This window comes from Misgurnus anguillicaudatus, chromosome 18, assembly GCF_027580225.2.
Source record: "Misgurnus anguillicaudatus chromosome 18, ASM2758022v2, whole genome shotgun sequence".
In the NCBI taxonomy this organism is placed as follows: Eukaryota; Metazoa; Chordata; class Actinopteri; order Cypriniformes; family Cobitidae; genus Misgurnus; species Misgurnus anguillicaudatus.
Window position 1 is genome coordinate 6,379,124 of NC_073354.2, and position 15,903 is coordinate 6,395,026.

General features: G+C 41.7%; 1 protein-coding gene across 1 annotated transcript in view; it reads left to right on the plus strand.

Annotated features, from left to right (window-relative positions):
• LOC129429907 (protein NLRC3) overlaps positions 1-15,903 on the plus strand; it is a 47,170-nt gene that overhangs the window by 12,463 nt on the left and 18,804 nt on the right. The window lies entirely within an intron of this gene.

Here is a 15,903-nt window from a genome sequence, read left to right on the forward strand (position 1 = left end):
TGATCTGTGATCACTAAACACCTTTATAAATAAATTATATACACATAAAATTCAAGCATATATGTTGAACGCCTGTCATAGATATTAATATGCATGTCCCTTGAATAAGTAGTGTGGCAAAACTGATTTTTTTAAAATGAATGCGGCATAAGACCAGACAACGCCGTAAACATAAATTAAGCTCAAAAATGCAGACTGGTGTGAATAAATTAACAGGGTATACATAGGTAGAGTGAACTGGAAACCGGTGTGACAATGAGTAGTCCAGAGTGGTGAATGATGGGAATTAAGAGTCCTGAGGGCAAAGTCAGCAGAGACACTAAAGACCAACAGAGGGAGACAACGGATATCATAACAAGAAGCTTATAACAGGAAGCACAAACATATTTTTCTGACTTTTTATTATTATTATACTATTATATATTTGATTTGGAGGTGCTTTGGACACTCAGGGACACTGTACAGTAAAGAAATCAATGAAATATTAACAACATGACTATAAACTAACCAATCATTTATACAAACAAACAATCACATAAAAGTCTGCTTAGAAAATAGGTCTTAAAGGGAAAGTTCACACAAAAATGAAAATTCTGTCATCATTTACTCACCCTCATGCTGTAACAAACCTGTAGGCCTATACATTTCTGCGTTCTGATGAACACAAAGGAAGATATTTTGAGAATAGTTTTTAACCAAACAGTTCAATGACCCCATTCACTTTTATAGTAGGACAAAAAGAATACTATGGAATTGAATGGGGTCCACGAATGGTTTGGTTACAAACATTTCTCAAAATATCTTCATTCATGTTCATTAGAACACAGAAATGTATATAGGTTTGTATCAACATGAGAGTGAGTAAATGATCACAGAATTTTCATTTTTGGGTGAAATATCCCTTTAAGACAAGATTTAAAAATAAGGAGATTTTCATCTAGTCGTAGCAAGTTCCATAGGTGAGGAGCTGCTTGATTAAAGTTCAAGACCCCAGAGGCTTTGTGTGAACCTGGGAAAGAACAAGTGTAAGAGGTGGCTGATCTTTAAAGCACAGGTTAAATGCTTTGTATATAGATGAGAAGTAGTAATTTCAAGTTTTGGGTCTCCATAAATATGTTTTCATAATTTCATTCACTTTCCCCCAAAAGTACATTTTATTTCAATCTGTGAAATGTTTTGATTAGCCAAAAAAGTTTTTATACCTGAAATGCAATGTGATGTTAACTGGTCGTTGTTAAATTTAATGACATATCTTACATGATGAGATCTGTTTTTATGTCACCCAGAAATGCTGACTCTGTAAAGAGTGAAATTATTTTAAAATTTTATTTTAAAATTGTTTAAGCTAATTTTTATGCATATAGTGCCTACAAGGAAAAAAATATTTTCATTATTCATTTTATGAACTTGAGCTTGCTGTCCTACCAAAAACCATTTTGCTACACCTTTTAGGATAAACTATCAAGAAACAGAAACTTTAAACACGAGAGGGCGGAGAGGGCTTACCCTAAATGCATGTTTGAGCTGCCTTAATTCATAAAAAAACATTCCTTGACATATAGTGTCATTGTTTTGTCTCAAGATGCACTCCTGTTTCCCTTTGCTTTATTTAGTAAAAAAGGATCATCTGGGTGAAATGATATTAATTTTAAAGTTAATATTAAGCAATTTGTGATGCTTATCTGTTGTTTAAAAATGTGTGTAAGGTTTAACACACTTCAAGTGTTTTTTGTAAACAAGTCTTCGGCGTTTTCTAATAGGAGTGGCCATAAACAGGACTAACCGGTTAGCTATGGTAGCGTGACCCGAACCAAACCTTGATTTGACTTAACAAAAGTGAAAGTAAGTAAAAGCGCAGTGTATATTTTTATATACAAACACAAGCCTGAAAAATAAGCGACTTTAGACGGTAAGTGGTTAGCCTTCATATAAACATTTACTTGGAAATTTTTTTATCTGTGTAACAGTGTTTAAATTCGTATTTATAATGCCGTGTTAACTAATATTAAAGTCTTACAGCAGGAGATCGCTGATAACTTAAGTTTCACTTACGGTAGGGATGGCAACTTTAATAACTAGGGCCAACATTTTTCTCCTTTATACCAAGGGGGCCAGAACCACACGCACAAACATAATTTAATTTCCTTTATTAAGAAACCACAATATACAATTAACATGTCTTTAAAGATTTTAACTACTGTATAAAACTTAGCAATTATGCCAATTCTAAATCATAACTTTATTTTCAGTTGACAAGCATTTCAGATAAAACTTTTTAAAGGCATTGCTTTAACATCTGTAACAAGCAACAAACAGGCGAAAGTACCATTTTCAGAAAAACTTAATTTTAAAAGATAATGTGTTAGACAGAGAGATATATTTTGATGTTGTCAATAACTCACAAGTGTGGTCCATCAATACCAGGTGGAATTTTGAAAAAATATAAAACGACTTCTGTGTAATTTCACTTTAAACATAAGAATCGCATTGTTACGTTCAACCCCACCTGCAGGGACGAAGGTAACACAACACAACAAGATAGATTTTTGTGTTACACTTGTTTTTATTAAATATATGTTTATACAACAGTTCTTTCTGGTTCTCGAATCTGATTGGCTAAGAGGCGTGCAATATTCTACTGATAACGGCACAGTAACCGCTTCACCTTTCGTATAATTCCGCCACCTAGTGAATGGAGGTCCTCTAAACAAGCTCATCTCTGAATGGAAAAACTGCAGACACACACAACCACGCTGTTTTGAATCACTCTCCGTGTGTCTCATTAGTTCACTAGCTCATAAATCAGTCTGTGAATCCCCAATCTGAAGTTATTATTCCGCCAAAGATCAGTGCTCTTGGATGTTACGTTAAAGTTAAAGGTGCAGTGTGTAATTTTTAGAAGGATCTTTTGTATAAAGACATTTCATAATGAACTGTTATGTGTTTATTAACTTAGAATGAGACGTTTTTATCTACATACAAAGAGTGTGCGACTTCTTTACATGGAAGTCGCCATTTTGTGCTGCCATTTTTCTACAGAAGCCCTTAACGGACAAACTTTTTTGTACTAAGTCGTTTCCGACGATGACATGTTTGTCCGGTGGCGGCTACCGTAGCTTCTCTATGTGTTTCAAAAGCGAGGGGTGAACAGTTGATTAAGCCGTTGGTTGCAATTCGCAACCTCACCACTAGATGCTGCAAAAATGTACATACTGCACCTTTAATGGGAGTAATGTCTTGTCACATCGTGTGGACGATTAACACTTGGAAAGAGGAATGTAAACACTCATTTTTTTTCTGGAGCTATATCTCTTATCAGAACGCGAAAAGACCGTGGAACACCACAGCTTTTAAATGTGGACATTGATCATTTATTTAATCGCGACGTGACTATTAAAACATGTTATGAGATATCGCCACTGATATATTTATAAGCAGCATGCAAAAACATCTCTCTGACACTTATAAAAAAGAGTTTTATATAGTACTGACAAGAACGAAGTCTAATAATAACCGAGTGCTCGTATCGCGTTAAGATTAGATGGTAAACCAATAGTAACATTATAGAAGTATAGTTTTATTAACTTTTACCTCGCGCCAAAACAATAACAACACAAAAGACACTAAATATGAATAAGAAAACAAGTAATAGTTTCATCATGACACCAAATACTGCTGATTTGATCTATTTTTTGACCATCAGGCCAACATGAGAGCCAGGGAATCCCTGTCAGAGATGTAGCCCAGAGAGGGCGGTGGTCAGCGAGGCGAGTGAACACTGACGTCCGCTCATGCTTTGGTTCTCATACGTACCGAATCTCACTAAGCAAACGTTCAAACAGGCGCTATCTTTACGACTGTAGATTTAAATATAATACATATACATTCTCGACTGAACTAATCTTAAAACTACACTTTGTGACCAAGAAATTGTAATATTTAAAAACGGCGAATCCGTCCATTGAGTTAATATGAGATTCAAAGCAGCCGAAAGTGTAAGGGGCCAGTCACACCAAAAGCGCTTTAAACGCTTGCAAACGCAAGGCGCAACGCACTGCCTTTTTTTAAAAAAAAGAGCAGTGCGACGCTGCTTTTCATATTGCTAACCAACCACCTAGTCAGCTGTCTTGTCAATCAAATATTGAAGGGTGAGCGCTCTTTTGCTGTTAACTGTCATATTAGCAGAAACTTTAAAAAGAGGACGCTTGCTCTGACCTTGTTTGAGGGTGAGAGGTGCACAAACACGCAGGAGAGAGTGAGCGAGTGGAGTCCGGTTCTTCAAAGCAACTGTACACTTCCCTCAACACAACGTAAGGCCCGCCTCTCCCCTCATTCGATTGGACAATGGAAAGACGCGAATGACTTCGGGCGCTTCTCCGCTCTCAGTACTCCTTCAAAAACGTGTGCGCGGCAGACGGCAAAAAACGCAAGGTGCTCGCCGCGCATAAACAGCGCGCAAACGCGCCCTGCCCATAGAATATCATTCAAAAAAAGCGCCTGCAACTGCCATAAATGCTTTTGGTGTGACTGGCCCCTTACCTGTCATTCTGGCCGCCCTCAAATCCGTGGCGGAAGAAGTAGTTCTCAAACAAAGAGGCTTTTTAAATTACTCCGTTGTTGTTTTCTAGTTTTCGTTTTTCAAACGTGTGCTGTCGAACTGTTGTATAAAAGCAATATCGCTCTCGGAGTCGTGTGATATAGCTTTATATCATCACGGCTGTGATTGCTTCCGGCACTCGGCCTGCGGCCTCGTGCCTCTGGCCTAATCACAGCCGTGATGATATAGAGCTATATCACACTCCTACTCGAGCGATATTGCTTAAATATGACCTTGTTAATATGTAACTTCAAACATATTTTGTAATTAATCTTTGTAAAAAATAATGAAATTACATTTTTATTGTAAATTTCAGTTTTATCAAATGTTTCAAAAGTAACCAACAGTACAAACTTAAATTGTTGAGAATAAAACATTTTTCAACAGTTTGAACACCATGAAAATGAAATTAAATCAAATTAGAATAATATCAATTTTCAACGTAACAGTATTAGCAGCGGGACAAAAGTAGCCTTGCCCGACGGGATTTACTCTTATTTTGAAAAACGCTTAGGTTACTCACGTAACCCCGGTTCCCTGAAATAACGGGAACGAAGCATTGCGTCAGTTAGCTGACGCTATGGGGGAAACTCCTGTTTACTCCGTGACTGAAGCCTATTGGTTAACGTCTGTACAAAGTACAGACCAATGACGTTTGAACCCGCGCGCGGGAAGTACACGTCCTTATATAAGCGCGGTTCAAGCGTCAGGAGCTCATTATTATTCGACTGAAGCGCGCAGCCGAATACACTCGCTGCGTAGACGTTTGTAGCACGGCAAGTGACGCAATGCTTCGTTCCCGTTATTTCAGGGAACCGGGGTTACGTGAGTAACCTAAGCGTTCCCTTTCAATACGGTTCACTTCGCATTGCGTCAGTTAGCTGACGCTATGGGGGAACGTAATCCCATCACGCCGTGCATACACAACGTACAGAAGTGCCTTACCGGAAAGACACTGCGTGTGGCCCTATACCCGGCATATTCACAGCTTTAAGCAATGTGTAAGCACCATATAAAATGTTGACGCGCACACGGTGGGGTTTTAAACGCACCGGGGGCACATAACATAGCACAAGACGGCGAGATACCGAGCGCGTCGCGGGTGTGCGAGATAAGTAAATTCAGAGTCACGTTGGTGAGCTCGCTGAGCGCACCGTGGTGTACACATAAAACGCATGAGCGTGCATGATTGAGCCGAGAGAACCTGCGCTCGTAGGGCAGGGACGTCTAAGCTGTACAATCTGACAACGTAGACGGCGAAGACCAGCCGGCCGTGTAGCAGATATCAAATAGATACCCCTGTAGACCAAGTCCATGAAAAAGCCAAACTCTCACAGAGTGGGCTCTATATAGGACATAGCTCATAGAGGGGCGTGAGCCAGTGCGATGGTTTCAACGATCCATCTAAATAACCACTGTAAGCAACAGACATACATAGTGAGTGATCTGCGAAACTCACGAACGGCCGATCTGACTATAATATGCGGCAGAACGGTTCGTAGCGTGGGATTATACGGATACCACAATAGTGTGAACCCAGGTGCGCCCTCGAGCGCATCGGGATGCATATAGGTAGTGTTATAGTGCACAGATCGGTGAGCTGTCCAAGCGCGCCGTAAATGTGTATTGACTATAAATTGCACGGGCACAGGTGAACACTTGAATACATCGTGAATGCATATAGATGAATCAGAGTGTTATAATGCACAGGCCGGCAAGATTCTCAAGCGCGCCGTCATGTGTTCTGATAATAAGTTGTGCGCACACGGGTGAACCCTTCAGCGCACCGTGAATGCGTATAGATAAATCAATGCACAGAACGCGCCGTGAATGTGTACAGATATGATTGATGAACGTACGGTGGGCACTCAACGCACCGTGAACGTACACAGATGAACAACAATGTATGTATGTGTCACAGCCGTGTATACAGATGAGCTTTTCCGAGCGCATCTTTAGTGTATACCGAAATGTTATAGCGTGCATATGTGAGCTTCTCTAAGCGCACGGTGGACGCATATAATTAAAACCCATATCGTGCATACAGGTGAGCTTACGCGGCGCACCTTTAATGCAACAAACCTCACTAGTGCGCGAAGCAGGGATGTCGAAGCTGTAAACTGACAACGTGGACGGCGGGGACCAGCCGGCCGTGTCACAAATGTCAAATGAGAAACTTCTAAGACCATGCCCGAGGATCTAATCCATACATGGAGTAGACTTCATTGTCACGGGAGGTGATAACGTCAACGATCCATAACTAACCTGTATTGACAGGTGCGCTAGTGAGTGATCTGTGACGCCGATGAACAGCTGATCGTCTGATGTACGTCAGACGTATCTGTCATACAGGACCTTGGACAGTTCCAGAGCGCTGCGCCTCGGGCACCGTCCGCATCTGAGAAATGACAGACTTATGAATAAAGTGGATGGTCGGTCATAAAAGCGTGGTTCGCTGTTATCACCGCCACATATATATATACGCAGGGGGAGAAAGCCGCCGTGCACGAGCCTCTGTAGTGAGGAGAAAGCTGTTCCACCTACAATTCGCGGGGGGAAGACTCTCGCTGTCACTAGACAGAATAGATCAGACTTTGCATAAGGACGCCTCGCGAAAGGGGTCCTAGCAGCTCGTGTCAACGTGTTATAAGGCACGTAATGTAGGTCGTGTCCCACGGATGCAATCTCTGCACGCCCATCGTAACGGGTTCATATGTCTGCATCTTGGTAGTTAAGCACGAGATGCGTATCACTCTGATTGAACATAGCTTATAAAGCGATGCAATGAGTTTATAAAGGAGATGACTCGCCAGCTTGTACAGGGGGCGAGATCTCAGTCTGGTTCGGTAAATAATGAAACCACCGTAGTTTGCCCGACCGCATTATCACAATAACATGGTCGAGAGTGCTGCAGTGCTAAAATCATCCCCTTAATGGACCGTATGTACAGTACAAGGTGATTGATATGAGACAAACGGGCGTTCCACGCGCCGAAGGCTGATTGCCGTCGTAAAGCGTGTTCAACCCACAGCAGATGCTGGCGATCTCGTAATGGTAGCACTTCATGCAGCTGTGTGTAACTTAAGCATGAGCTTCCCGGCCGTCAGCTCGGGGCGGGACCTTTGCTTAGTCAAACTGAAGTGGACTTATGAACAGAATGCCACGATATTCAGTTTTCTGAGGCTCGTTAGAGGGGTACGTGAGCCCGTCTTAAACGAGATGCCGCGCGTCTGTCTGTGCGCGCGCTTGAGTTTTGAAACTTATTGTGGCGGGTAGCAAGCTCACTTCAGGTTGATATTACCCTTAATATCTCCGAGTATTGGAGCAGAGCGGAGGTGTGAGCGTCTTCGGATCCGCTGATATAAATCAGCTGTATGGCCGAAAAACGTCATAAACCGCTTGGCTGTAAGCCTTTGAGTAGCCGTCCGGAGAGGGCGCGATTCAAATGCTTGGAGCCATGCAAAAGTCTGAGGCTGCGTCTCTCTAGGAAGAGAGAATGACAGCCGTAAGACCGTGCTCGTTTGCGCCGTCAGCATCGTAGCGGAGAAACTGAGGTGGGCTGCGAGCGAATTTGGCAGAAAAATGTTAGAGACACCGTACAGCCGTGGGGTGTCAATACACAGTATATGGCCAAACCGGGTTTTTGTTTTTTTTTTTTTTTTTTTTTTTTTTCGGCAAGCGTCGATAGAATTATGGACAGCGGGCCGTGTGTGCGTATTACTGATTGCTTGTCAGTAAGGCGAGAAAGTGTTTAGAGACACCGTACAACCGTGGGGTGTCAATACACAGTATAGTAAGCACGGAAATTACTCTTTTTAGAGGAATTCAATACCGTTCGCCACTATAGTGAGGTCGCATAACCAACAGTATTACACAGTATGTTTGGATAAACAGCACACAGAAAACATTTCAGGGCAGTCCAGCCGAGGCGCGACTTAACCCCTCTTCAGACAGTTCTATGTCGACGCAGCTGTGCTGCGAAGACCAGAGCTCAGCCGTTCAGGTGCAGGAGCCTCAGTAGTGACGGTGACCCGAACGGCTCACGGAGCAGAGCAGTATGTATAGGTGGTTTAATGTCAGACTGAACCCATCGCAGAGAGGAAGTCTGCCGTGAGGCCCGCGGTTTTGCCGTTTATTAAAAAGGGCAGAAAAACCGGGTATATAAGAATGTACCAATATTCAGCGCACTGATATAGGACGGGACTGAATAAAGGGAGGTATTCGGGCCTCGGTATGTTAAACAAATTCGTTCTGCCTCTGATTCCGTCTAAACCAGAGAGAAATGACCGGGCAGACTAGTAGTGAGCTTTCCGAAGTGAGATAGACTCAGGCCGGTTAAGCTCTATAATAAGTGTTTTAGCGCTCAGATAGAGGCGTGTCCGCCTTATCGAGCAGACGAATGAGATCGCGCCGCTCCAGGGGGGAGGGGCATGAAGCTCTGTATAGACGAATAGTGAGCCGGTTAGCTCTTATAATGAGTGTTCTTGATGCTCCAATAGCGGCGAATCCGCCCTATCGAGCAGACGAATGAGATCGCGCCGCTCCAGGAGGGGAGGGGCATGAAGCTCTGTAATCGTTGAACACTAGACAGCTGCATTTAGAGGCAGCGAGCCGTAAGACTGCGTGCTAACTACGCCGTTAAGAGACCTCACCATTGCGGGGAAAGGAGCGAGGGACTCCGCGAGCGTGGAGCACGAGTGGCTGTGCTATGACAGGGAACAGGGGCAGATCCGCCCGTGTTTGCTTGTCGTATGCATCTTTCTAGTTTTACGGTTCCCCCGCTTGTTCATCTCAACAAGAGAGAAACGGCAGAGGGGAGCAGCAACACAGACAGGACAGCCATGCGTCATATAAACGGTATCACCCGATGTACTCGGGAGATTCATATGTGTCAGAGATCTCGCCACTGAATGTGAGAGGAGCGAAGGGACTCTGTAAGCATGAACGGTTGCGATGTGACAGAACACAGGGGGGGTTAGTCCGTGTGTGCAGGTCTATGCATCCATCTAGTCTCATGGCTCGCCGTGTGTTCATCCCGGGGAGAGAGGAACAGCAGGGGGAGCACGAAACATGGATAAGACAACCGAAGCATATAAGCGCGGTCCCGGCGTGGGAGGTGCCAGACCGGTGACGCGCTCGGGGAAATTCATAGCAGGGAGGCTCACTCAAGCCGCTGTGCTGGACGCTATTACAACAGCGCCTGCTCTTTTAGCTTACAGCTTTATATTAAAAATATTGATCTTACCGGGCGGCCGCAGGGGAGACCTCGTCAGGCATGTGTCCGCTGCACAGGGCTCGTACCACGGCAAGCGAAGGCTATCTTCGGTTCTCGGCCGGAAAGCGGCAGGGGAAGACGCTAGACCTGGATTCTGCTGTCTTCGGTTCTCAGCCGGAAAGGGCAGGGAAGACGCTAGGCCTGGGCTCCGCTGCAGGGCTTTTGTCGACGGCGAGGTAAGGCTTCTTCTTCTTCTTCGGAGCAGCGAGAGGTTCGCGCTGAAGGAGAAATTAATGAGCTCCTGACGCTTGAACCGCGCTTATATAAGGACGTGTACTTCCCGCGCGCGGGTTCAAACGTCATTGGTCTGTACTTTGTACAGACGTTAACCAATAGGCTTCAGTCACGGAGTAAACAGGAGTTTCCCCCATAGCGTCAGCTAACTGACGCAATGCGAAGTGAACCGTATTGAAAGGGAACTCAGAGAAGTGAAACTTCAGGATGTGTCAGGTCACTAAATAACCTGAAGAATAGATTGATCAGTTATTTAAAATGAACACCGGGCTGCCAGTTGCCCATCCCTGACTTACGGTATGAAAACAACAGAAACTTAATCTTTGATTTAGTTGAGGTGTTCTGTCGAAGTCTGTTCCCTTTAGTGATTCTTAGCGGTTTCATAATTTCGTTTATAATTCAGTTAGAAGGAGTAAAGGGGTTATAAAAAGCAATAATATCATGTATTCTAATACTATTTATTAAATATTTAATACTTTTTCAGTTTTCTATGATTTCTTTTTACCCAATATCATATGTTTCTTCCTTTTCGTCCCTACGGTTTGTTCTAAAATTATCACATAGTGTTAACACAGTGTTTACATAGTTAATAAATAATAAATAATGTATTTTCATTCATTTCTATGGAAGGTAAGCTTCACGCACGACACGTGTGTGCGAGGCACGTGTGTGCGGGGCACGTGCGACAAATACGGATTGTGCAACCAGGTTTTTATCGCTCACACGTCAATCGTTTTTATGTGCTCAGTTAATCTACATCTGTACGCAGCCCTGCGTCAAGTCGGACACAACCTAACACATTTCCTTCAGAATCTTAAGAACGTGCAGGATCATTAGAGATTGTAGAGATGAGAGATAGACAGAGCGGTAAGAATGGTGCCCATATCGGGAAAACTGAATAGAGACAACTAGAAACAAAGTATTAAAGTATGTATAACCATGTCACTCATCTCATTATAATGTGTTAACTGGAGAACACTGAATATGACTAATTGTATAATTTAATAAAATAATATATTTTGTTTATACAAATACAAAACAACAACAACAATCTAACTGGGTCGGCAGTGGTTCATGTAGGTTGTCTACAAATCAGAAGGTTGTTGGTTCAATCCCCGGCTCCACCTGACCAAGTGTCAAGGTGTCCTTGAGTAGACACCTAACCCCAGCTGCTCCTGACGAGCTGGATGGAGTGCAGACGGAAATAAGTGCAGTTATGACAGCAAAATATGTGGGAGAGCATTGCTAGAATATAAATATATTGTATTGCAATATGTAGCAATTAAGTATTAGCCTTAAATCAAAACTAAACAACAGATTTGAAAATGAAAAGGTTTAATATGAGTACTGACTTAAAGGACAAGTTCGGTATTTTACACTTAAAGCCCTGTTTTCAGATTGTTTATGATGAAATAGAACAGTTTTGACTGAAAAAGTCTGATTTTCAAGTATGTCCCCTTTAACTGCAGTCCCTTTCATAGAAGTTGGTCAAGAAACTCTAAATAGCAGAACTCAACACTAAGGATTTTTGGCAAAAAAGTAAAGTAAATATGTATATAGATTTTACAAAAGTTATGTTAGTCGAATAAGAGCAGTGAGTAATTTTCTCTTCTTATTTTGTTATTTAAAAACAGGTACTTTAGGCCTATATATATATATATATAGGCCAATATAGTGAATTTATTCATCTTACAGTAAAAAGATCACTTCAAGAATAAAACATGGCATTGAGTTTTGTTGTAAAAACAGTGCAAACAGAAAAAGAAAGGCCAATCTTTAATATACAAGCAGACTTTTTTCAGTCAACAGAAGACAAATACTAAGCACTCTTCCACTCTACGATGAAATCAATATGTAGTATTTGCAACGTACGTTAAAGGGATAGTTCACGCAAAAAATACTCATCCTCATGTTGTTCTAAACCTGTATGAGTTTTTATTTTTTATTTTGATGAACACAAAAGCAGATATTTTGATAAATGCTGGTAAGCAATGATGGCTAATTGTAACCATTGACTTCCATAGTAGGAAGAACAAATACAATGGAATTCAATGGGTACAGTGTGCTTACCATCATTTGTCAAAATATCTTCTTTATCATTTCTCACAATACTTCCATAATTTTTGTTTTCCTACAATGGAAGTCAATGGTTACAATTAGCTGTGTGCTTACCATCATTTACCAAAATATCTTCTTTTGTGTTCAACAGAAAAAAGAAATTCATACAGGTTTACAACAACATGAGGACCAGAAATTGTTGAAAGAATTTTTATTTTTGGGGCGAACTATCCCTTTAAGATTCTCTTAATATTTGTTTAAAAAATGTGCTGTGTGCCGTATGTTGAAATAAACCCATGGATTAACGGGGAGAGAATTATTGGAGGGATTGAAACAAGCACATTAAATTTGGGGTAGCACCTGTTGTGAGGGGCTATCTTTATTCAGGAAAATGTCCTTACACCGGCGCACTGAATCACTTAAAAGAACTAGAGTCCCATCCCCATGGGACCAGTGGGCTTAACATTACAAATTGATACCCATAGAGCGTCATCAAAAACTGGTTGATTAAGGGAGTAAGGGGAGACGGAGACGGGACTGCGTCCGCCATCTCCCTGATACCTGTCTGGGTTTCATACTCACAGAGGACTGAGTATGAATAATACTGTAGGTTGAATCTTTACTCTGTGTCTGGGAATTAATACCCCATCTTGTTTTAGAGTTATGGCCTCGTTTAGTGGAGGTTTTTTTAAGGGAGAAGAAAAGGAAATGTAGTCAATATCTATGTCAAGAATTTTTGAAAGAAATTGTTTTTTAATTGTTTTTTGAATGTTACAAGTAATGTGGCGTACCGGATTGCAATAGAAAGGTCATTTCACCAGCAGGGAGAAGTGTAGGAGAATAAGCGGGAAGGTGATTTAGTGCCCCTTTGAAGAAGGTAACACCAGGCGCCGCTCAGTTGCTGAACGTAAGGTTCTGGATGGGGTGCAGGAATGGATGAAGGTGTGAAAGTATGCCGGTGCGGTCCCAGTCAAAGTTCTGTAAGTGAGTAGTAGTGACTTGTAGCTAATGCGCACTTCAATCGGTAGCCAGTGGAGAAATATGAAGAGCCAGTGGCATGGACGACTTCTAGCACCCGAACTTGTAATGCGCATTAATCGCACATGAGCTTGTAATACGCGCGGCTCTGACATTTCCTTGCACTAGAGAGTTTGGGGGTTAAAACCAGGGAGTGCGTTGTTCCCGCTCCCTGGCAGGCAGAAAATTTCAGAGCGCCTGGAATTAATGACATGGATGGATTAATGACATCAGTTTTAAGAAGGTTATGGTCATGACAGTGTTTCCCTTGCTTCTTTTTTGTCCACCAATCAAGTGACTTGTCATAAATCAGTAAAAAATGAACAAATAAATAAATTAGAAAACTACTGCCCTGCCTCCAGATACTATCGTGTATCGGCGATCTCACAGGCTGACGAAAAGACGATCTCAAAATCAGGCATATCGCCCAACACTACAATGCACCTTTAAAGAGCACCAATGCCGATTCATGATTTTACATTTCCTTTGGTGTGTAAGTGTGTATTAGTACATGTTAAAGATAAACAAAAGGTACAAACCCCAAAGTAAACGATGATGCGAACAGTCGTTTCTAACGTAACTCTCTTTTCTTGGACTACAACAAACTCACGGATTGTAGTTAATAGTTTTACTTCCTGGGCCTGTTGATGTGGACATGACGGTCATTATCATAACTCCCCCCGCTTCTGACTCACAGCCTATAAGTCGTCTATGCTTTCATGTTTAAAGAATTTACTGCTGACTAAACCATGATTCAAACTCACGTTTTGAGCAGTGCAGAGTAGAAATTGTTGTTTGTTGTTTCTACGATTACAAATGCAAACATGGTATAAAATTTTCAGTATCCTTACCAATTTGTTATGTTTTGCTCAAGCCGCGCTGGCAAAGATGATCGATCAGCTTGCTTGTCTGCATTTTATGGATCAGATTCGGCTCGTATTGATAAGGTAGTAAAGCCGATATTAACTCACCAACATCCAGCTCGTTGGGAGCAGCTGGGGTTAGGTGTCTAGCTCATGGACACCTGGACACTTGGTCAGGTGGAACCAGGGATTGAACCACCAAAGCTTCCGGTTTGTAGACAACCTACATGAACCACTGAGCCACTGCCGCCAAATACACAAAACAATGTTTTAGCAACGTAATGGGTGTTCCCTGCTGGAAAAAACAGCATGCCAGCAAGACCAGCATATGTTGTGTTTTGGTGCTGGTATGCTGGTGACCACCAGCTAAACCAGCATCAAACCAGCATAGAACAGCATAATTCACATGCTAGTCCATGCTGGTTTGATGCTGGATTTTTCAGCAGGGTTCTTTAAGAATTGTAAATAGGAGCTTCATAGAAAGTGTTAACATTATTTTTATTTAAGATTAATTTAATCTCTTTGTATTGTCTCTATATTGGGATTAAAGACACAGTTGTTGTCTTTTCAGTAAAAGCATTGTTAAGTACTGAGTCTGACATACAGCCCTTGTATCAACTAACCCTGTCATCTACTTTTTTCAGGCCTAGTAGCCTCTAAAATGAGTCTCTATAAAAGAGAAAAGGAGAGACCATCATCTCCAGCAGCCAGCTTCACCTCTTTCAGGACTGACAGATCCTATGAATTTCTTCCTCCTGATCTCAGCAATAAAGCTGTGACATCTGAAGTCTGGTAAGACAGTAATATTATAGTACAAGATAAACTCATGCACTCTATATAAAACATTCAGCTCCTTAAAAATCTTTATTATATATTTCTGGTATTTTCCATTTTCAACACATTTTAATAGTAGTACATTTACTTTACAAGCATGATTACTTACTTTAATGCTCATTTAAACAAGAGCATTAAAGGGTTAGTTCACTACAGAATGAAAATTTTGACATGAATCACTCACCCTGATGCTTTCTGACCCCTGATTGACTCCTCTATGTGGACAGTCGGTATAACCGGTCCGGTGATACACAGTGCAGCCTCTCACCGGTTAGATCACTTGCCCACCGTGACACTGACTTTCACCATCGATTTGATATTTTCTTGTAATTAAATCATTTAGTTTTGTTAGAGAGAGCAAACACTAACATCTGAATGTGTCTGCTGCCTGAATTTAGCGGAGCTGAACGTGCGTCACATCACAGAGCAGCAGGTTTCAGATTTCATTTATTCATGTCAGAGTGTGCGAGGCGAGCTGACTGACCAGACGATGGCAGAAGTCGCGTGCCTACTCGTTTTTGTTATAATATCCATATATCATGTTTAATATACGCGAGATCGTTTTGTTGTTGTGTTTTTAATTAAGAATAATAATAAAACCTTTATTCAAGCAGTGCTTGAAATTGAGAAAGAGACGGTTACTCAGCTTGGGACTGGAAGATTTCCGTCAGAAATACGTGCGCACATTATAGCCTCTTTCACACAGTAATTCTGGTAAATTACCATAAATTTACCAGAATGAATTTACCAGAAAATACAAAAATGTGCTGTTCACACATGCAGTGACGTTCCGTCTTTTTACCAGTAAGACATCATTCACATATCAGTATCAAAATACCAGTAAACTCGGAGAGAAAGCGGAAGTTACCTGTGGCGCGCGGCCGGCGAGCTCCGTGTCGTATTTGTAAACAATGGCGGTTTATGACTTAATATTGTCGGACATGTTAACTGCAATTTACCAGTAAATTACCAGTAAATACTGTATGTGTGAAAGGGACTATTGACTCAGGCACTTAATTAAACCA